The following is a 24406-nucleotide window of genomic DNA, read 5'->3' on the forward strand; positions in this document are numbered from 1 at the left end:
GGGGCTGCTCCCTCACCCGCGGCCCACCGCCACCTCCGGTTCCTCCCCTGTCGCCGCGCCACGCCTCCTCAAAGCACTGCCACTGGCGTAGTGGAGTGCTGCCCTGGGCCACCTACATGGTCTTTTTCAGTCCCTACAACGACCCTGCCACAGAGGTGCAATCATGATTTTCCCCCCAAGATATAAAACGTAAGTTGGTAAGGGTAGGCGTGGTGCTCAGTGCAGCGCTGCAGCCCAGCTGCTCCCGGGTTCCGGCAGGAGGCTCTAACCGCTGCGGTTCCCTCCCCCACCGTGGCCACCTGCCATCTGCTCCCTGCCCTCTGTCCACCCCTGCTTGGCCTGTCACCTGGCTCTTCTGACCAACTTCAGGAGACGTGGATTCCCTTGTTCCTTACCTGTCTGATGACCCGGCTTTGGTTCCTTAATTCAGGCCTCTTCTCAAGATTCCTGTAATTTGAGAGCTGTTGGGGACCTTCCTTTCCAACAACTGCATTTTGCAGAGAAAACAGTCACAGACACAGGAAAGTGTCTCCTGGATACCATACTGAGGACGGGGGCTCCGAGGCCACATCTTGACTGCTTTGTAGGCACATTACTGCAGTCCTAAGGCAGTTCATACACTGATTCATAGAACAACATTTATTGAGCACTTACTCTTAGTGAGACAGTGCTTTGAGAACTATCTCTGTTTAATCAAAGTACTTGGTGTGGGGACTTCCCTGGTGGCATAGTGGATAAGACTCCACGCTCCCAGTGCAGGGGGCCTGGGTTCCATCCCTGGTCAGGAAACTAGATCCCACATGCATGCCGCAACTAAGAGTTCACATGCCGCACTCAACACCCAGTGCAACCATATATATATATATTTTTTTTTTTTAAGTACTTGGTGTGTTCATTGGCTAAGCACCCCAAAAGATGGACCCATTGAGTCCAGTACAATTTCTGGCAACTCTGGTAGGATGTGTGCCCTGACCAGGGACAAGGGGAGCTGGCCACACTGGAGTGAAGTAGACTTATTCGCTTCTGGTACTGGTCAGATCATCCGGTTCTCTTGGTCAAACACTGTTCTTCTGGGCATCAATTGGTTCAGAGACTGCTCGCCCCCTGGATCTCTGTGGGCAAAGTGGTCACGCGAACGACTCTGTTCAGTGCTAGTGTTATCGAGGCCAGTGAATCGGAGAAGAGCTGTTGAGGCAAGGAATACGACTTTATTTGGAAAGCTGGCAGACCGAGAAGATGGCAGACTAGTGTCCCTGAAAAACCGTCTTATCAGGGTTTGGATGCCAGTTTCTTTTATCGCACAGAGAAGGGGAGGAGATGAGGAAGTAAAGTAAAAAGGCCATAAGTTTTGCAAATATCCCCTAAAATGGCCAGCCTCAGGGAGGGGATGTGTTAATTTCTTCTTTCTTGCAGCCATCCACAGGTGGGCGGGGTCAGATTGTCTCCCTGTGAGCTGAACAGAGGCACTTTAGTTTAACATTCAGGCAGAGGGGCAGGGTTCCCTGAGGCAGGCCATTATGTATGATTATAATAACAAAAGCAACGAAAAGCAAAGGTTAAAGTCAAAGAAACAGATCGAACATGGAATCCGATTTAGCTCTTCCATGTTACACCAGCAGACTTCAGAGCGTGTGTAGAATTCGGGACCGGTGCTATAATAGGTGGGGATATCAGGATAGCCTCACTTTTGATTAAAGCAGAATTTGAGAAACACACAACTGGGCTTGGGTATTTGATTTCACCCTGGGTTTGAGTCCAGGGGTTCTGATTTTTATAACTGGGAGGTTGCATTCCTGTCGGTAAGGAACCGCAGGTCTCTGTGAGTGGGAACTCCATTCCTACTGTTCTGGAAGGTTGCATTCCTTCCTGTGGGAAACTAGAGACCTCTGGGCTTAGAAGCCACCTTTTCTGTGACTGGAGGGGGGCGAGGGTTGAGTTCCTTTTTAATAAGAAACAAGAGATCTCTGGGTGCAGGGAACACAGGTGTGAACAGGGTCCCTGAAATCACTCTTCCAGATGGCAGAAACTGACTGCCAAACTTGGGTCTGATTATCTTATATGTTTAAAAACATTAGTTGAGGGCTTCCCTGGTGGCGCAGTGGTTGAGAGTCCGCCTGCCAATGCAGGGGACATGGGTTCGTGCCCCGGTCCGGGAAGATCGCACATGCCATGGAGCGGCAGGGCCTGTGAGCCATGGCTGCTGAGCCTGCGTGTCCGGAGCCTGTGCTCTGCAACGGGAGAGGCCACCACAGTGAGAGGCCCATGTACCACAAAAAAAAAACAGAAACAAAAACAAAACAGAGGGCTGTAGTCACAACCTTTCATTAACCTGGCAGCCCTGTCAGGTGGCTTCCACTCATGCTCCTATCTTTCCAGATGAGGGAACTGAGGCTGTTCAAGGTCAAAGAACTTGTCCACGCCTGTGGCCAGCCAGGAAGTGGTAGAGCCAAGCCTCAAACCCTGGTCTCTCTGATTTTAAACCCCACATTCCCACTGGCCTGTTGGTTCCACAGTTGCCTTGGTGGTGAGGCTCTAAGCTTGCCAACCACAGCTGCAAAAATCTGCTCTACAAATTCTCTACCCATTAGCTCTAGACCTACTTCTTAGGCCTGTGTTCATTCATTCACTCAACAAATAAGTTATTGAACACCTGCTGTGTGCTAAAACTGTACCACACGCTGGGGTTACAGTGGTGAACTAGACAGACCCATCTCTGTCCATATGAGGCTTACATTCTCAGGAAACAGAATCACAGAATAGACAGGGGGCAAAGAGTGCTATGAAGCATGTGAAACAGGGCAACGAGGTAGAAACTGATCACAGAAAGATTTCTTAGGAAATGACCTTTGATTCAAGACTGAACAACAGAAGGAATGGGACAAATGAGCATATAGAAGAACAAGCAGAGGGCAGCAGGTGTAAAGGCCCGGAGGTAGAAATAGGCTGGAGTATTCAAGGACAAGAAAGAAGAAGATCAGTGTGGCTAGAGGGGTGGGGGAGGTTGGGGCAGAGCCATAGGAGATAAGGTTGAAAAGAGATGCAACAGCCAGATGATGAAAGGCCTGAGAATAAACTGTAGGCGGTCAAGGTGGAAGTGGGAAGACCAGCAGAAGGAGTTTGATCCAGCCTCTACTTGATTGCCTGTCAAATGTGTGAAGACTGGGGCTTCCCTCGTGGCGCAGTGGTTAAGAATCCGCCTGCCAATGCAGGGGACACGGGTTCAAGCCCTGATCCGGGAATATCCCACATGCTGTGGAGCAACAAAGCCTGTGCACCACAACTACTGAGCCTGCGCTCTAGAGCCCGCGAGCCACAACTACTGAAGCCCACATGCCACAACTACTGAAGCCTGCGTGCCTAGAGCCTGTGCTCTGAAACAAGCCAAGCCACCGCAATGAGAAGCCTACACACTGCAACGAACAGTATCCCCCGCTCGCCACAACTAGAGAAAGCCTGGGCACAGCAACGAAGACCCAACGCAGCCAAAAAAAAAAAAAAAAAAAAAATGTGTGAAGACTGCTGTCATATTCCTCAGAAATCTTTACTTCTCCGCCACACAGTTTCAGTTCCTTCAACTGATGCTCATATGGCAAGGTTCTGAAGTGTCTTCCCGTCCTGCTCTGAACCCACTGACTCCTTGAGACTCCTTCCCACACCATGCTCCATTTCTATGATGCCTCCCCCTCTCCTTCTGTTCCACCCCACTCCCCAGTGATCCATTCTCCTACCTAACAAGTCAGCTTTCTTTTCTTACCCCTGATGGTAGTAAACAGGCTGATTATTGCAGCAGCAGGATGGAGCTCATGGTGCAGTCACAGGAGAGGGCTCAGCCAGCCCTGTGGGGACCTCTGAAGCTGGGGTGACCCTTCAGAGCAGTCTGTAGCTGGGGCAAGGGGGCCAGAATTTCTATCCCCGTGTCAACCGGTCATTGGCTCTAGGCTGCTGTGGGAGGGGTCATGACATAGGAGAGGTAGCTTTCTTCTGCCCAGGCAGTAGTCTCAGGAGCTGGAGAACAAGTTCTTTGACTTCAGTGAGGAACTGGGTGAATAATAACCTAAGAAGTCTAGGAACTGGGGTGAGGCAAGCGTCTCTCTGCATCTCTCAGTCTTCTTTTCCTCCGTGTGTCGTCACTCAGACACTCTCCCCCTTGAAGGCGCGTGTATGGCCAAAGGCATTTCCAGACCTATGTTCTACCAGCTTAGCTACTCCCCACCCCCCGGTTCCAGCCAAAATCCAATGTTGAGCTCTCACTGGTCCAGATAAGTGATCATTCCTCAGCCAGTGATTGTCATTATTGGGATAACACTGAATCTCCTCTAATCTACAAAAAATGTAAATAATTATTAACATTTTGCCTGTTATACAGGTTCAATGAAACCATGCATAAAAGCTTAGCTCCTGAAAATTAATAGATGCTTAATCTACTGCTATTGTTAGGATTTAGATAGGTATTGAGGGTTGATATCCAGGATGGAACATTCTAGAGTTAAAAAGAATGAGAAATAGCATAAGAAAACTGAGTCGAGTTTGAGGGACAGTGAGCCAACCAGACTGACAAGGTGGAAGGTTGTGATGAGAGAAGAATAGTGGAGAAGCCTGGAGAGTAGATTGGCTGAGACTGTGGAGGGTTTGAACATCAGAGTAAGGCGTTTGAACGTAGTTCTGGAGGCCATTGCCACTGCAGGTGGGATCTGGTCTGCAGCGTTCATTACCTGTCTACGATAAGTATAGAGATTGGGAGTAAAAAGTCACAGCAATTTGACAACAAGTGTATGTTTAAGGAACCTAATAATAAAAAATCGGGACCTGGGCTTCCCTGGTGGTGCATTGGTTGAGACTCCGCCTGCCGTGCAGGGGACACGGGTTCGTGCCCCGGTCCAGGAGGATCCCACATGCCGCGGAGCGGCTGGGCCCGTGAGCCATGGCCGCTGAGCCTGCGCGTCCGGAGCCTGTGCTCCGCAACAGGAGAGGCCACAGCAGTGAGAGGCCCGTGCACCGCAAAAAAAAAAAAAAAAAATTGGGACCTGTATTTTATGTCTTTTTCATCTCATTTTTCTTGAAATTCACTTTTATTGTATTCTACAGAAGCAATGACCCATGATGAATTGGGAATGTTTTTTAAAACCAGTCTTTCACCACAAATAGTTTGAGAAGCACCACTGAGGATGGCAGAGGACCTTCAAACTTTTATGACAAATGACATGTGACAAGATTCTACTTTTCCTAGATGTAACGCTTGGGGTAGATTGAAGTGGAGAGAAAATTGAGAAAGAGACACCAAGTGGGAGGCTCCCAGGACCATCTGGGTGGGAGCCAATAAAGGCCAGTGGGAGCAGAGGTCAATATTCTGTTATAACCTAAATGGGAAAAGAATTTGAAAAAGAATAGATACATGTATACGTATAACTGAATCACTTTGCTGTACACCTGAAACTAACACAACATTGTTAATCAACTACACTCCAATATAAAATAAACATTTAAATGATGAAGTCATAAAAAAATTTAAAAGACAAAAACAAAAACAAACCACTCACAAGATTATCACCTGGAGATTCTTTTAACTAATGGAAAGTGTTTCACTCTATGAGCATACCAAAATACTTCTCACTAGACTCTTACTGATGATATCCATTGAATTGTTTCTGTTTTTAAAAATAATAATGGGGACTTCCCTGGTGGCACAGTGGTTAAGAATCCACCTGCCAAAGCAGGGAACACGGGTTCGATTCCTGGTCCAGGAAGATCCCACATGCCACGGAGCAACTAAGCCCACGAGCCAAAACTACTGAGCCCATGCACCGCAACTACTGAAGCCCCTGCACTCTAGGGCCTGCGTGGTGCAACTACTTAAGCCCGTGCGCCTACAGCCCATGCTCCACAACAAGAGGAGCCACTGCAGTGAGAAGCTCACGCACTGCAATGAAGAGTAGCCCCTGCTCACCGCAACTGGAGAAAGCCCGCCCACAGCAACAAAGACGCAATGCAGACAAAAAAAAAAGTGATAATAATAATGTATGATGCAGTGATGTATATTCATGTACCCCAAGTGTTGCCCGTACATCCAAATCTTTCCTTTTAATAAATTCTTCCAAGCGTAATTTCTCAAGAAAAAAAAAAAGAAATAAATAAAAAAAGAAAAAGGGCATAATGGAACATCCATGGGCTGGGTTTCTTGAATATGTCTTCACTGCCTATGACAGTGATTATTAATCCCTATGACAATCTCCTGAGGTTCTTAGCTCCATTTTCATAAAGCTTAGACAGGTTTACTCTCCTGCCCAATGCCATACAGTAATAAGTAGCTGAGTGGGGATTTGAACCCAAGCACTAAACATACTGCTACTGTATCATGGGATGAGACTAAGAAGGAAAACACCCAGATTCCAGGACCAGCTCTGCTAGAAACCAGCTTATCTTATGAATGTCACTTAATCTCTTTGGGCCAAGCTTCCTTACTTGTAAAATAAGGAGGTGAAACTCAATGTTTTTGCAAGATGCCTTCCTTCTTTTACATTCTTTGACTCTGAGTAGTAATCATAGCTAATGTTTGTTGAGTTCTTATTAAATGCCTAGCAGTGTGGCTGTAAAAATATTATCTCATTTGATCCCACACACCCTTATGAATAAATGCAGCTGTGATTCCACTTTGACAAACGAGGAAACTGTGGTTTGGAGACATTAAGTAGCCCTCCCAAGGTCACACAGCTAAGCAGCCGGGTTAGAAGGTTCTAACTCAGAGAAGCTGCCTCAGGAGTCTACTTCTCAGCCTGTGTGGCTTCCAAGATCTCTGTAGCCCAGTTCCCTCCTGCCTCAAGCCTGGGCCACTTGCCTGAAACAGTTCACCCCCTCCCTGAGCTCACTTGTCCCTGGTAATTCTTGGCCACCAGACAGGTCTCTGAGGCCCAGCTCCCTGGAGCTGGGTCAGCTCCCCTCCTGTGGGCCCTCACTGCCCTTTGGACCTCCTCCATCATCTACTTATTCCAGTGCTCGGTACCTTTGCTGCCCCCCACACTGGGCTACAAGCTCCAAGGAGGGCAGGAACTGCCCTTGCTGCCCCAGGACGTAGAACAATGCGTCGTACTGTAAAAGGGTAATGTTTTTACTTAGAGCTGCACTCGCTGAGGAGATATCAAGATGGAATGCTGCTTCACCTCAACTCATTCTAACTGACTGAAGAGACCCAGGATGCTAGACCCATAGTAGAACTCACTGAAGACGCTTCTGTGACCAATGAACAAGGGACTTTTGTCTAAGTCATCCTATCCAGGGTACATGCTGTCAATCCTCAATTAGCATAGCTACCACGAAACCTATTTTTTCTAATTCCTAAAACAAAAGAACCCTGAGTTTTCTCCTCCCAGAAAACAAGTGAGTGAATTTCTTCACTTGCCTGACAAGTAAATAAGTTCAGCATTATTATAATTAGTAGCAGTAGTGGTATAGTTATGTATGTATGGCTCTCTCTGATGGTCATTGTATTATTCTTTGACAGCACATAGTAAGTGCAATAAATATTTGTTGAGTGTCATAAATACAAATAACTGTTGCATCAGGTGAGGAATGATATGCACATGGATTCCTCAGGAACCAGGGAGAAGGCAGAATCACTTCTCCATGAGGTAACCGGGGAAGCGTTCACAGAGGAAGTGAGGGGTGAACTTGGGTTTGGTAGTCATCCTCTACTCTTTCCTAATCTACCAGCCTCTTTGTTCCAGACTTCCTTTTCCAGCAGAGATCCCACAAGGCATCATTTCATTGACATTCTTGGCAATATTCTCAACTCCTTGCCCTCCTGTGTTTTCATCACCTCCGCCAGGATAAACCCAGCTATTTGCTCTCTCCACTGATCACTCCACTGGAGAAAGTCATACCAGCTGGCTCACCATAGATTCATAAAGCCATACTTTGCCCTCAACACTGTTGGACATTTCTCCAATCAATTCACCCACCTATTCTCAAGCCTCCAGCCCCTCACCTCCAACTTTATTGATGAAATAAAAGCTTTAGATAGGAGCTCTTCAACTTCTGCCTAAGTGAGAAATCTAACTACATCTGCCTCTAATCTGACCCTCCTAAAACCAATTCTGCATCTGAGCCTTGGAGCCCATCTGTTTGCTGTCTCAGCAAACCCTGCCCCACTGTTGACTGTCTGCTGCTTGTTCATTCAACTACGTCCTCTCAAATGGATCTGTCTTATTATCTTATTATGTTCAAATCCCTCATATCTTAAAAAGAAAACAAACAAAATCCTTCCCTTGCCCCCCCTTACTCCTCTCCAGCTACCATTTCACAGTCAAGATTCTTGAGAAAATGTAAAAAGGGTCAACGACTGTAAAAACTTGCTCCATTTTCACAGCCTATCGTGGGTTAGATTTGAACCCGATTTGCCCATTGAATAAACCCTCGCCAGGGTCACTGATGACTTCCACGTTGCTAAACTCAGCATACATTTTCAGTTCTCTTCTTGACTTCTCAGGAACATTAGACATTGTCGACTGCTCCCTTTTTCTTGCAACACTCTCTTGGTTCCTTTGTCACACGCCCTCCTGCTTTGTCTTCTACCCCTCTGGAGCTCTTCATGGACCCTCTGGGTAGTAGTTTCCCAAGGCCAGCCCATGGCTTTAATTACCATCTGTTTTCTAATGGCTACTAAACTCCCATCTCTATCCCAGATCTCCCCTTGGAGCTCCAGATTCCTACGTTCAGTTGCTTCATATCTTCAAAAAGACCCCATTTTTTCTTTTTAGAGAAGTTTTAGGTTCACAACAAAATTGATAGGAAGGTATAGAGATTTCCCATACACCCTCTGCCCCACACATGCACGGCCACCCCATTATCAACATCACTCACTAGAGTGGTATATGTGTTACCAAGGATGAACCTACATTGACACATCATCACTCAAAATCCATAGTTCAGGGCTTCCCTGGTGGTGCAGTGGTTGAGAGTCCGCCTGCTGATGCAGGGGACACAGGTTTGTGCCCTGGTCCAGGAGGATTCCACATGCCGCGGAGCGGCTGGGCCCGTGAGCCATGGCCGCTGAGCCTGCGCGTCTGGAGCCTGTTGCTCCGCAACAGGAGAGGCCACAACAGTGAGAGGCCCGTGTACCGCAAAAAAAAAAAAAAAAAAAAAAATCCATAGTTCACATTAAGGTTCACTCTTGGTGTTGTACATTCTATGGGTTTGGACAAATGTATAATGACATATATTCATGATTATATTATACAGAATATTCTCATTACCCTAAAAATCCTCTGTTTTGCCTATTTATTCCTCCCCACCACCTTGCCACTGGCAACCACTGATCTTTTTACTGTCTCTATAGTCTTACCCATTCCCCAAATGTCATAGTTCGAATTATACACAACGTGGCTTTTTCAGATTAGCTTGTTTCTCTTAATAATATTCATTCAAGTTTCGTCATGTCTTTTCATGGCTTGATAGCTCTTTCCTTTTTAGTGCTGAATAATATCCCATTGTCTGAAAGAACCACAGTTTATTCAACCATTCACCTACTGAAGGACATCTTGGTTGCTTCCAAGTTTGGGCAATAATGAACAAAACTGTTATAAACATCCTCTTGCAGGTTTTTTTGTGGACATAACTTTTCAACTCCTTTAAGTAAATACCAAGGACCATGATTGCTGGTTTGTATGGTAAGTGTACGTTAGTTTTGTAAGAAACCACCAAACTGCCTTCCAGAGAGGCTGTACCATTTTGCATTCCCACCAGCCATGTATGAGAGTTCCTGTTGTTTCACATCCTGAAGAGAGAGGCAGAGGCTAGAGTGATGTAGCCAGAAGCCAAGGAACACCTGGAACCCCCAGAAGTGGTAAGTGTCAAGGAGGGTTTCTCCCCTCCAACCATCAAAGGAAATACAGCTCTGACAACCCCATGATTTCAGATTTAGCCTCCAGAAATATGCAGGAATACATTTCTGTTGTTTTAAGTCACCCAATTTGTGATACTTTGTCATGGCAGCCATAGGGAACTAATACAGGGACAATTCAAATCCCCTGATCGAATTCCTTCATTTTACAGATGAGAAAAGTAATATCTTAGCAAGTAGGAAATGTTTCCACACAGCCGATCACATTCAATAATCATAGCAACTCTCCAAGATAGCGGTTGTTGTGCAAGAGGAGGGAACTGAAAGCAGTTCAGGGATTTGCCTGATAACAAGCAGCTAAGTGCTGGAGCAGCACGTGGATTCTTCCTGCAAAGTTCATACTCTTCCCACCAATTCTCCTGCCTGTGTCTCAGAGGGGTCCAACGACATATCCACATCACACCGCTGATGAGAAACAGTCTAAAATAGAGGACTTTTTTCCCTCCTATTTCTGCTCCAGGTACAATAGGCTGCATCTCAAAACTGTCGAACCATAAAGAGACTGGTTCTGCGGGATGACCTCAGAGCTCATAACCTAGATCCTTGGGCTAAATAAAAATTGATGTCTCCAAACAACAGGGGTCATAAGCTGCAAGTTACTTGAACGAATTGTATGGGCTGTTCATTTCTTTCTGAAATATGCTCTAAGATTCTCCAAACACTCGGAAAGTCCAGATAATCAACAGCTCTCCGAGGCCGAGCGGTTTGGGGGACCCTCCATTCCAGTCTGTCTTATAAAATATTTATGAGATGCAAGGGGCACTACATCAAAGTCCCAATGGTTCTAATGGTAATGAGTGAACAATCCTGTTGAGCAAATAATCAAAGAACAATAACAACTGTTCTTGTGATAAAGCCCCCCAGTTTGCAATTACTTAGCAGTTTAAAGTCACTTCGTTTGGGAAATTTTGCCTCTGAGAAAGGCTGAGGCTCTCATTCAGAGGCCAGTTAAATTAGGAGCAACACATTAGCTGGGGAGTCTTAATGCATTTGGGGTTATTTGCAGCTTTGATTATAATTCAGATACAGCCAGAGCCATCCTTCGGAACCTTTTCTTGCCTCAGCGGGCACTGCAGGTGATTGAGTCCCTGGGAGATGCCACCAGCCAAGTGACCCAAGGCTGCTGTGTTACCAGATTCTACTCTAGACGCATTCTCCCTGCTGCTATGGGAGAGTCACAGGAAGTGAGAACCCTTAATAAGATCTTCTGTAAAAACAGCTTTGTTGAGGTGTAATTAACAGATAATAAAATGCATACCTTTAAATTAGATAAGCTTTGACATGTGTATATACCTGTGGAAATAACCTCACAATCAAAATAATAAACATATCATCGCTACCTCAAATTTCCTCATACCCTTTACAATCTACCCTCCCAAACTACTCCCCCACGCCAGTCCCGTCCCCCACCTGCACACGTGAGAGCACACACATATTCAGGCAACCACTGGTCTGCTTTTCATCGTTATAGGTTAATTAGTTTGTATTTTCTAAGATTTCATGTAAATGGAATCATACAACATGCACTCGTTTTATTTTTTCACACAGCATAATTATTTTGAGATTCACCTACATTGTTGCTAGCATCAATCATCTCTTTTTATCACTGAGTAGCATTCCGTTGTACAGATATACCACAATCTAGCTCTTCAGCTGTTGAGAAATGTGGGCTGTTCCCAGTTTGGGGCTGTAACAAATAAAGCTGCTGCAAACATTGGTGTGTACATATGCGTTCACGTCTCTTGGGAAAATACCTACGGGTGGAATGGCTGGATCATATGGTAAGCATACAGTTAATTCTTCAAAAATCGCCAAACTGTTTTCCAAAGCCATTGTACCATTTTGTACCCATCAGAAATTTATGAAAGTTACATTGATCTACCTGCTCACCAACACTTGGTATGGTTGGTTAGTAATTTTAATTTTAGCCATTCTAACAGGTTATATGGGTATTTTTTAAATTAATTTTATTTTATTTATTTTATTTTTGTCTGCGTTGGGTCTTCGTTGCTGCGCTCGGCCTTCTTCTCTAGTTGCGGTGAGGGGTCTACTCTGTTGTGGTGCGCAGGCTTCTCATTGCGGTGGCTTCTCTTGTTGCAGAGCACGGGCTCTAGGTGCATGGGCTTCAGTAGTTGTGGCACGGGGGCTCAGTAGTTGTGGCTTGAGGGCTCTAGAGCTCAGGCTCAGTAGCTCACAGTAGTTGTGGCGCACGGGCTTAGTTGCTCCATGGTATGTGGGATCTTCCCAGACCAGAGCTCGAAACTGTGTTCCCTGCATCGGCAGATGGATTTTTAACCACTGTGCCACCAGGGAAGCCCTGTATGTGTCTCTTATTGTAATTTTAACTTGAGTTTCTGTAATGGCAATGATATTGAGCATCTTTTCATATGCTTATTTGCCAACCGTATGTCTTTCTCAATGAAATTTCTGTTCAAATCTTCTGCCCATTTTTAAAATTGGGTTGATTGATTGTTTTTATTACTGAGTTTTGAAAATTCTTTAAGTATTCCGCATACAAGCCTTCTATCGAATATATGATTTGCAAATACTTTCTACCAGGTTGTGGTTTGTCTTTTCATTCTCTTAACAGTGTCTTTTGAAAAGCTGAAGTTTTAAATTTTGATGAAGTCCTATTATCAATTTTATGTGTTATGGATTGCATTTTGCTGTCATATCTAAAAAAAAACGTTGACTAGCCCAATATCACAAAATGATCTTCCAAGTTTTCTTCTAGAAGTTTTACAGTTTTAGGTTTATCTTTAGGTCTATGATACTTTTTTTTTTTTTTTTTTTTTTTTTTTTTTGGTGGTATGCGGGCCTCTCACTGTTGTGGCCTCTCCCGTTGCAGAGCACAGGCTCCGGACGCGCAGGCTCAGCGGCCATGGCTCATGGGCCCAGCCGCTCCGCGGCATGTGGGATCCTCCCAGACCGGGGCACGAACCCGTGTCCCCTGCATCGGCAGGCGGACCCTCAACCACTTGCGCCACCAGGGAAGCCCCTATGATACATTTTGAATTAATTTTTATATGTGGTGCAAGGCATGGATCCAAGTTCAATTTTTTGCCTATGGATACCCAGTTGTTCAGCGCCATCCTTTCTCCACTGAATTGCCTTTGCACCTTTGTGAAAAATCGGTTGTCCACGTATGTGTGCATCTAATTTCTGGACTCCCTATTCTGTTCCATTGATTGATTTGTCTGTCTTATACCAATACCATATATTTTGATTTTTGTAGCTTTAAAATAAGTCTTGAAATCAGGTAGTGTTAATTGACCAACTTTGTTCTTTTTAAAAGTTGCTTTGGCTATTTTAGCTTCCTGCAATTCCATATGACTTTTAGAGTCAGCTTGTCAATTCTTACAAAATCCTGCAAGAATTTTGATAGGCATTTTGACCCATGATTATAGCATAACTCTCAATTCATTTAGATATTCAATGTTTTGTATGTTTTGAGTGTACATGTCTTGCTCATCCTTTGTCAGATTTTATCCTCAGCATTTCATAATTTTTGACGCTATAGTAAATAGCATTTTTTAAAATTTCAACCTCTAATGGTTTATTGTTAGTAAAAAAAAAGAAACTGGGGTTTTATATTAATCTTGTTATTGATCAATATATATTGTTGGTCTCACCACCTTGCTATTTTGTCCAGATTTTTCCCAGGTGTTTCAGGTGGAAGGATACACCTAGTCCCTGCTCCTCCCTATTGGCTTGGAAGTCCCACCACTCTCTTTGAAAATCCCTAATTAGAACATGGATTCCTTCCTTCTCCTACATGACTGTATCCCTTTCTGTTCATAGCACCTGACTGCCTTTTTAGTATATTATTATTATTACAATTATCATTATTAAACTTTAAAATGCATTCTAATTTCTCACTTGCTGAATTACTGCCTAGAGCCAGGGCAGATGGCAGGCAGCTGAGAAGGAATTTTTAGACCAAGAATGAGGCTTGATTTTCTATTGTTTTAATTCTCCTCTTACTGAAGATTCCCATAGGGTAGTTTTTCTCAAATTCTGAATCAACAGAGGAGTATATTTTTAAAATATAGATTCTCAACACACCCTTTCTCCCACTCAGCGAATCAGAATCCTGGAAATATGTAGTGTGTTTCAAGCCACTCTACGGGAGCTTCTAATGTGCACCAAAATTTAGATGCCTCCATTATAGAGAATTCTTGTGGACCACCCAGCTCAGCACTTGGAAAATTATTAAGTGGTAAAACTTCTCTCCTCAGTATTCTTGTTCTTTGTTTTTTCTCTATACAGGTTCTTAGGTTTCTCAGTTCTCTCCTAGCAAAGCAGACTTCTGCAAATTACTTTCAAGTGTTGTTTTAGGGATATCATGTTGGCATGCTTTCTCACACTTCCTTCCAAAAGAAATTACACAGTCAACAGCCCCTCCTGCCTAGGAGGCCCTGTGACCCTGCCTCCCACCCACCCAGCCACAGTTTATTGGTTCAGGGTGCATATAGCTAGAAGTCAGCCTTGGGCTGACTTAAGTAACCTGAGCAGTGGCTGTAGCTATGGTCTCCTGCAAGAGCAGTGTCAAAGCTGGGACAGTGCAATTCCTGTGCTGTCTGCGAAAGGTCCAGAAGAAGGTAATCCATAGAGACAGAAATCAGATTAGTGGTTGCCAGGGGCTATGGGGAGAAGGGATGGGGACTGCTTAGGGTTACAGGATCTCTTACGGGTGATACAAATGTTTTGGAACTAGACAGGGGAGATTCCACATCATGAATGCACTAAATACTACTAAATTGTTTACTTAAAAATTTCCACAAAAGGCAGGGAGGGTTTCCCTGGTGACGCAGTGGTTAAGAATCCACCTGCCAACGCAGGGGACACGGGTTCGATCCCTGGTCCGGGAAGATCCCACATGCCATGGAGCAACAAAGCCTGTGCACCACAACTACTGAGCCTGTGTGCCACAACTACTGAAGCCCACGCGCCTAGACCCCGTGCTCTGCAACAAGAGAAGCCACTGCAGTGAGAAGCCTGCGCACCGCCACAAAGAGCAGCCCCCGCTCGCTGCAACCAGAGAAAGCCCGTGCGCAGCAAAGAAGACCCAACTCAGCCATAAATACATTTATATTTTTTAAAAAAAGAACAAAAGGCAAGGAAGCGGGTGCTTGAATGAATGTGAGGCCCTGACAGCCCCCAGTGTGGGGTCCTAGGGGACACACCCTTCACATCAGGAAGGGGCTGGGGAGGGGACTCCAGCATCACTAAGCAGTTCTGTGTTGTCCCCTCTGCAGGCAGGGTGGAGGGTAGGAGAGGAAGTCTCAGAACTTGCCTGGATGAGAGCAGTGGGGACGATAGGGTCTGAAGCAAAAGAGGCCAGGTGTTGGCGCTTACCTTCCAAAGGTATGAGGGGAGGGTTTCCATGATTACTGTAAGAACCAGCAGTGCCAGAGGGGCAGCCAAAGGGCTTGATTTGAGGGGGGCTGTGCAGATGGGCGTGCCATAGATACATAACAAAATAGATGATAAAACACCAAAACCCAACAGGTTCCTTGGAAATTTGGAAGAACCCTCAGGTACTCAGACCTTGTTCGGGGAAGCTGGGCGCACTGGGTCGTGTTTTGTCATATGTTGATGTGGTTGCCCTGCTGAGCCCATCAGCTACTGGCACAGTTGTGAGGGGGCAGCGGGGAGGTCTCTCCTGAAGATGAGTCCATATCTAGGATTGAATATTGGGTGGAGAGGCAATCCTCAGACAGGAGGCAGAAAGTTAAATGCTGAGCTCCAGGCAGATTGGAGACGGAGATCCTCTATCTGTGTCTTCTTTTCCTTGGTCTGGATTTTGAGAAGTTAGTCCAGTTGTCAGCACTCCTGGATGACAGGGGGTATGGCCCCAGCCATGTGGTGACAGGCCAGCAGCTAGGCCCAGAAACTTCCCCGTGAGGCAGAAGTCCTAAATGTGGGTGTATATCAGAATCCCATGGAAGTTTCCAAATACTATACCTGCTCCGGGGTCCTACCCCCACAAAAGTTCTATTTCAGAAGGTGGAGGAGGGGAAGGGCAGGTGGAAATCAGATTTTCAGACATCAGTCCAGGTGATTTTAAGGCATGTCTTAAAGAGCAGCTGCTTTAAGGAATCCTGTCATGCCAGTGAAGGTGAGTGAGATGCAGACTAGAATGAACAGAGTCCTGGGTGGTGAAGAGGCGCCGATGTACAGCCACAATAAGGGTTTGGATGTTATCCCTCTTGCAAGGAGAAGGCTCTGGAGCATTATAAATGGCGAGTAACAGGATCTGATTCACACTTCAAAAATTAAGCCCTCAGAGCTATTAAAATACCGTGATACTCAAGGAGTATTCTTATCCACTTGTGAAAGAAAGTCAAATTATAAGCTCTTAGGGTCACTCAGGTGACTTCCTTCCATATCTCCACTGTCTTCTGAGCTTTATCTTAAAGTAAGTGTGAGTTAGTCATTCCAACATTTTACAGTGAATTATAAGACCATACGGTTGGCAAAGGCCTCAAGAGAGCATTTAGTCCAACCCGCAGGCTTCCTGGGAGGTCTATACCTAAATCATCTCAGAGAGAGAAAATCTAGATTACATGTCAGTGCTGACCCAGAAGACCAGTTTCCCTCCCATCTTCCCTGGTGTGATGAGAACACTCATCACCACTCTGATGAGAGGTTTGAAAATAATTCTGATTGTTCTAAAGAAATAAAGCAACAAGAGAAACAAGAAACCGAAAAAACCTTGGGTGCCTTTGCAGGCTTGGAATCTAGTCTCCCTAAACCCCACCTCTGACTACTCAAATCTATTATTTAACTTTTTACATAAAAATGCATCTGTTCAGCTCAAGTCCAGTCCACAGATATTCATGGAGCACCTAGTAACTGCAAAAGGGGAGTTACTGATACCTAAGACAGGATCCTAAAATGGAAAATTAAACTTCTTAAACGTCATTTTGGGACTTCCCTGGTGGCTCAGTGGTTAAGAATCCGCCTGCCAACACAGGGGACACAGGTTCGAGCCCTGGTCCGGGATGATCCCACATGCCGTGGAGCAACTAAGCCTGTGCTCCACAACTGCTGAGCCTGTGCTCTAGAGCCTGCAAGCCACCACTGCTGACCCTGCGCCGCAACTACTGAAGCCCGCGCACCTAGAGCCCGTGCTCCGCAGCAAGAGAAGCCACCGCAATGAGAAGCCCGTGCAACGCAACGAAGAGTAGCCCCCGCTAGCCCCCACTGGCCGCAACTAGAGAAAGCCCGTATGTAGCAACGAAGACCCAATGCAGCCAAAAATAAAAAATTTAAAACAAAAATCTCCTTTAACATGATTTTTTATTTTTGGCTGCATTGGGTCTTCGTTGCTGCACACGGGCTTTCTCTAGTTGCGGCCAGCGGGGGCTACTCTTTGTTGCGGTGCACGGGCTTCTCATTGCGGTGGCTTCTCTTGTTGCGGACCACGGGCTCTGGGCGCGCGGGCTTCAGTAGTTGCAACACACGGGCTTCAGTAGTTGCGGCACGGGCTCTAGAGCCCAGGCTCAGTAGCTGTGGCACACGGGCTTAGTTGCTCCACGGCATGTGGGATCTTCCTGGACCAGAGCTTGAACCCGTGTCCCCTGCGTTGGCAGGCAGATTCTTAACCACTGCGCCACCAGAGAAGCCCTAAAAGAGATATTTTTAAGCAAGGAAAGATTATTGCTGTATATGGCTAAGTGAAAATTGTGATGCACTATCTGATACTATTTTTTGCAAAGCAAAAGAACAGAGAGGGAGATTGGAATAATCTTCAAGTTACAGGTTTAAATGAAAAAAGTAAGGTGTATAGGAGTATGTATAGCGTTCTTCAATTTGTGTTTAAAAAACAGTGTGTATGAGTGATTGGAAAATCCTATCACAGGACTTCTAGTTTAAATCACTTGCTATTATAAGAAAAGGCAACATAATAAGGAGAGAGAGCAAATCAATAAAATAAGGAAGCCTGTTAGGGGCTATGGAAGGAGGGAAAAGAAACACTGGAAAGTATCTGCCAAGATTCACATCATCCAGGTCTTTTCTCCCATTTTCAAATATCCTCCTGGTAGCTTTGCTGTCTCAGCCCTGTATCAGCAAATGCCGGTAATGGGAACGTATTACAGCAATAGTACTCTGAGGAATCCGTCCGGCTTTTAAATGTGGTTCCATTATGGGATTACGCGGCGCCTCCAAGTCCAATACCTGCATCCCAAGGATGGGGGATGTGGCCCAGGGAGTGCAGGCAAAACAACAAAGGAGCCGGTGGTTCAGGCTCTACGGGAGCAGATAACATTCCCTTCTTCCAAATAACCACAAAGCCTTTTAAAAAGCAAATGGAGGGCTTCTCTGGTGGCGCAGTGGTTGAGAGTCCGCCTGCCGATGCGGGGGACACGGGTTCGTGCCCCGGTCCGGGAAGATCCCACATGCCGCGGAGCGGCTGGGCCCATGAGCCATGGCCGCTGAGCCTGCACGTCCTGAGCCTGTGCTCTGCAACGGGAGAGGCCACAACAGTGAGAGGCCCGCGTACCGCAAAAAAAAAAAAATAATAAAAATAAAAAGCGAATGGAACAAAGATGTGAGTGAGAAGTCCCCCTTCCTGAGATAAACAGATCCGGGAGAAAGAAAGTAGAAAGCACATGAACTGCCAAAGAAAAGACAGTAACGTGAAAAACCGTCAAAATTTTGGAGTTAATTACATACCACTCTTCAAGAAATGAGAGATAAGCAGCCAGAAAAATACTAATTTAGTGAAGGTTGAACAAACAATTCTTTTCCCAGTGGCAAAGAAAGGGAGAAGCAAGCATCTCTAAACACTGGCAATTATGCAGATGGCGGAAAGAATAAAGCCTCAATTTCAGCGGCGATGGAAGCCCACATAATAAGGGAGAGTGTTAGGGAGACAAAAAGCAGTCTGAAGTGTTTACAGTCTCAAGTGCGCCAACAGCTCAGCAAGCATTTAGAACACATTATCTCAGTTGTGAAAAACTGCCCTCAGAAATTAAGGAAATTAATCAAGAAGTTAAACATTTATTAAAAACAAGCTTAGAGAATATAGGAGAAAGGTCGTGTCTGAAGGGTCACCGAAAGCCAAATAAGCTATTTCTGTGCTGCAGAGTGGGTGGTGTTTGATTTGGAGCACAAGGTCCAGATGTAAGGGGAACTTCTGCAGGCCCTGTGGGCTTTGGGGGCCTCGAGCCTGCAACGCAGGAAAATAGCTCTTGGTGTCAGCTATTCTTGCAAAAAGCCGCTGATGCAACCACTGAACAACTGAGACCCGACGTCCGTACTCAGGGAAGGGAAGCCAGCATTTGTTTGCAGCCACGTAACTGTTGGACTTGGGTATGGGGCAACATTCAAAACTAAACCCAGCCCGAGTCTTCCAGCACCCAGTTGCCAAGGTCTCGACTCCAACGCCCCGGTGAATAAAGCGCTTTGCTGTGGGTGGCAGTCTTGCTTCCCCACACTCCTTTTGTCATAAATGTTGAGCAAACAGGAAAGATCATTTTTCTACAGATAAGGTTATCTCTGAGGCGCCTCTTAGCACAGCACTGAAAACGACGGATGTTGCAGGGATGTGCACAAAGCTACTTTGGGGGATGGAGGTGAGGATGAGGGCTTTTCCTGATGACTAATGAGTTTGCACCTCACACCCACCTGGAGTGAGATCCAGCAAGCGTCAGATCCTAGATCCTCACGAACCTTTGTCAAAATGTGGATGGCACAGAATCCTCAGGTAGTTGAGAGGAAGAAACAAAAAGGCAAATTTCCTGTCCTCCCACCTTGGTCTAGTTTACCTTTCACGAGTACCTATTACTAACCCCTCTCTCTAGAAATCCGTGAATTAAGACATATATAAAAAGTTTACATGACCAAAATTTTTACCAGGAAAGGGAATAAGATTTTTGTGTGTTTTTTTTAAAAGGAAGCCATTCCCTTAACATCCTTTAGTTGCATTAGAACTTACAGCAGACATCTTGAACTTCTTAAAGTTATGTGAAATCCTAAACGTCCTATTCTCTCAGGCAGGTGCTATTTGGGGAGATGATGGTAGAACGCTTATGAGCTTTCGAGTCAAAAAGGAGTAGTTCAAACGCCAGCTTTGTCAATTACTAGTTGTGTACCCTTGAGCAACATGCTTAATCTCACTGAATCTCATTTCCATCACCTGTAAAATGGAAATAATAACATCTCCTTTATGGAAACATTCAACACAATAATGCCCACAAGATAGAATGCACTTAGCACAGTGATTGGAGCATAGAAAATCTCAGTAAATAACAGCTATTATTATTATTATTATTAACATAAGCTAGAATTTTGAAATAAATGTTTTCTCTAAATGATTAATTTCAAACTTTTGGAGCCAAATATGCCATATGAATGAATGCAAGCTGCACTGTAAGAAAATAAAAAGGACTCAGCATTAGAAATGTTGCATACAAATGTTCAGAAGAAAAATTGAAATTTTCCTATCCCCCAGTAACTCTTGTTGAGTCAAGTTTGTTTGTTCTGTCAGCAAGCACTACTATTTCAAATTAAATGAAACCTCTGACATTTTCCCTGATACCTAGAGTTTTGATGTATGACAATGTTTGTTTATTTTTAAAATTTATTTATTTTAATTATTTTAATTTTGGCTGCGTTGGGTCTTTGCTGCTGCACATGGACTTTTCTCTAGTTGCGGCAGCGGAGGCTACTCTTTGTTGTGGTGCGCAGGCTTCTCACTGCGGTGGCTTCTCTTGTTGTGGAACATGGGCTCTAGGCGTGAAGGCTTCAGTAATTGTGGCATGTGGGCTCAGTAGTTGAGGCTCAGGGGCTCTAGAGCTCAGGCTCAGGAGTTGTGGCGCACGGACTTAGTTGCTCCACAGCATGTGGGATCCTCCCGGACCAGGGCTTGAACCCGTGTCCCCTGCATTGGCAGGTGGACTCCCAACCATTGAGCCACCAGGGAAGCCCTATGACAATGTTTATATTCCAATAACCTACAGTTCCAGGAAGTTTGGGTGACGACATAATATAAATTCCAAAATAATCGTGCGTTGTGAAACATTTGTGTTTCAAATACTGTGTGTTAGTATTCAGAGAGAGAAGGAAAAAATGGGTTTTTGCGCAGCTCCTTCCTAATATAATTTACTGTAAATTTATGCGTCACACTTAAGAGAGTGAATATTTTCATCAGGGTTCAGCAGCAGAAAATAGAAATGCCCTAGGCACATTAAGCACAAAGGGACTTCATACTGTGAGTTATGTGCTTACAGAATCATCAGAGGGTTTGGAGGAATAGCCCTCCAGGAGCTGCTGCCTCAGCAACCTCAGAAATATGGGGAATCAGGAAGCCGCCTGGGACTATAGCCTTGGGGTGTACTTTCGATGCAAGTCAGGGATCAGAAAGCCTCGCGGCAGCCTCAGCCCTCAGAGCCACATCTCTCGTCCTAGATCTGTGCTGGCAAAACTAGTATCCCTCCACGTCTCTTGACTCCCAGGCGGCTGTGCGGCAATCCACCTCCGTTGCTGAGTTTGCCAGCAGAGAGAACAGAAAGATGCGTCGCGCTAATCCACCTTCAGGCATCGTGGGAGTGCATCTAATCCACGTAACCCAAATCGTACCCAGAATCCAACTGTAGGAGAGTCTGAAAAGGAGGTTTCTTACTTCTGAAGGAGGTGCAGGAAAGCATGCTAGAAGGAGCTGGAAATGGCTGCTGAGTACCAGCCCATTCTAGCATCACCTGTGATGTGGGGCCAGACTGGGCTTGGAAGCCAAGGAACCAAATGTGAACACCGACTCTGCCCCTTGTTAGTAGCTGTGTGATCACAGTAAAAGCTCTTGGTTCTTTCCCATGTAAAACAAGGAGGTTGAACTACACCCTTTCTAAAGATCTTGTCAGTTCTTGAAAGAAAAATTCACTTCTGTAAAAAGCACGAGGAGAGATCCTCCTCCTGCCCCTTACCTCCCCCATGTAGCATTGTTTTGGCTTTGCGGTCTTTGTCTTTTCCGGGAAGTTTATACTAGCAGCAGCTGGGGCTCAGCTGTTTTCTATTTATAGGACTCCCCCAGATGCCCTTCAACCCATCCCACCTTGGAACTTTAGAGTACATTGGAATTCGCTGCAGTTAGAAGTAGGAATAGGGCAGGAAAATGTTGGCAGAGCTGAAGTTCTCTGATCCCACACCTGCCTTTCCAAGAGTCCCTAGACAGCCTCTGCTGTCAGCCAACATTCTTTGCGCAAGTTTTGTGAACATACCGAGCTGGATAATGTGTTTCATGGCTTGTAGGTGTTGCACTGGGCTCAAACACACCCTAAGAAAATCCTTCTTAAAAAAAAAAAAAAAGAAAGAAAATCCTTCTTAATAAACTCTTAGAGCAGTGCTTCTCAGACTTTGATGTGCACACAGATCTCCTGGGATCTTGTTAAAATACAGATCCTGAGTCAGTGGGCCTGGGGTGGGGTCTGGTGTTCCCTGTGTCTGACAAACTCAGGTGCTAGATTTACAGGCACCACACTCCCACCCCAGCCTCACCCCAAGTGGATTGAATTAATGCAAATATCTGTGTTAGAATGTCATAAATTGAAGATTCCAACCCTGAAGGGATGTGTGTGTGTGTGTGTGTTTTCCTGTAAATACTCAGTACAACTCTGGCTTAAGTGCTCAGAGACACATATCCCAAGGGGTTTTGTCTGCACAGTTTCTCCCCCTCCCATATCATCCCTATTTCCTTGCACACTCCTTCTGGGTTTGGGCTTCAGTTTCCTCATCTGTAAAGTGGGGATAGAAATGTCTACCTATGGTACAGGTTAGGGGAATAAGTGAGATACGGCATGCCAAGAGCAGTTGCTACATCACTGGAAGCTTCGAGCTGTTACTTGTGTTCTCATCCTTAGTTATTACTGTCATTGTCTCTATCCCATTTCACTTTGGAACCTCCCTTCTATCACATGTAAAGAAAGGTATTATTCACCTCATTTCCATAGCATGGAAAAGCTGCCATTCACTCTTGAATGGTATAGGATAGAGAGTTTTAAAAGCTTTCAAATATTTATACTAAAATGGTACCCTGTGAATTTATAGAATTGCTTGGTATAGTAAGTTATGGTAAGAAAAACAGAAAAAGTCAGTGATAAAAAAAGAAGAAGTTGAACAAATACTCAAAAAAGGAAACATGAATTAAGAATGAGGATATTCATGGCAACTTTGTATAGAATGACAAAGGAAACAACCTAAACGTCCAGCATTCTAGATGCAGGTATGTAAAGCATAGCGTGTCTATACACAGAATACTGTGTAGCCTTTAATGCTTTGTTTAGATTTTTAGTGGCATGAAAAATGCTTATGACATGATGTTTAGAGTAAAAAGAAAATTTGGCTACAAATGATGTCTACCCAATTAAAACACACAGAGAAAATAAGGCAGGAAGGAAGCATGCTACAGTAAAAAATAGTGGTTGCATCTGTTTTTCTTTTTTTTTTTTTTTCTGTTTCTTCATACTTTTCTGTACTTCCCAAACTCTCAGTAATGCCAGTATATTACGAGCACAGACTGTGGAGCCAGACTGTTGCCACTGCTGGTGTTTTACCCTCTCTGCTGCCTGCCAGCTGGGCTAGTCCTCACACACAGCTCTCTGTCTCTATTTCACCACCGGAAAAATGGAGATAGTAATCACATCTAACTCTTGGAATTCAGTTAGGATGAAATGAGTGAATACTGATTAAGTGTTTAGAGCAGTGCTTTGCATAAAATAAATGCTTTGCAATTATTAGCTCTGGTTTTCATAGCTATTGCTCATATTAGCAAAAGAAGATCAAGTGAAAACTTAGAAAAAGATGAAAGATTGGAGAAAAACATTTACAAATGTTAGGATGAGATTTGGATTTGGCTTGTTTTGTTTTGTCTTTTAAATATTAATTAATTAATTTATTTATTTATGTATTGGGCTGCGCCGGGTCTTAGTAGCGGCATGTGGGATCTTCAGCTGTGGCATGCAGGATCTTTAGTCGCAGCATGTGAGATCTAGCTCTCTGACCAGGGATTGAACCCAGGCCCCCTGCATTGGGAGCACGGAGCCTTAACCACTGGACCACCAGGGAAGTCCCAGGATGAGATTTGTTTAAAATGAAATTTTTATTTTGAACTAATTTCACATTTATTGAAAGCTACAGAGTTCAGAGAGACTTCATATATCCCTCACCCAGTTTCCTTGATTTTTTTGGTTTTATTTTGTTGTTTTTTGTTTGCTTTTTACTTTTTTTTCTGTTTTAAAAAAATATCTTTATTGGAGTATAATTGCTTTACATTGTTGTGTTAGTTGCTGCTGTATAACAAAGTGAATCAGCTATATGTATACATATATCCCCATATCCCCTCCATCTTGCATCTCCCTCCCTATCCCACCCCCCTAGGTTGTCACAAAACACTGAGTTGATCTCCCTGTGCTATGGGGCTGCTTCCCACTAGCTATCTATTCTATATTTCATAGTGTATATATGTCAATGCCACTCTCTCACTTCATCCCAACTTACCCTTCCCCCTCCCCA

The sequence above is a fragment of the Globicephala melas genome, chromosome 6 (genome assembly GCF_963455315.2).
Source record: "Globicephala melas chromosome 6, mGloMel1.2, whole genome shotgun sequence".
NCBI lineage: Eukaryota > Metazoa > Chordata > Mammalia > Artiodactyla > Delphinidae > Globicephala > Globicephala melas.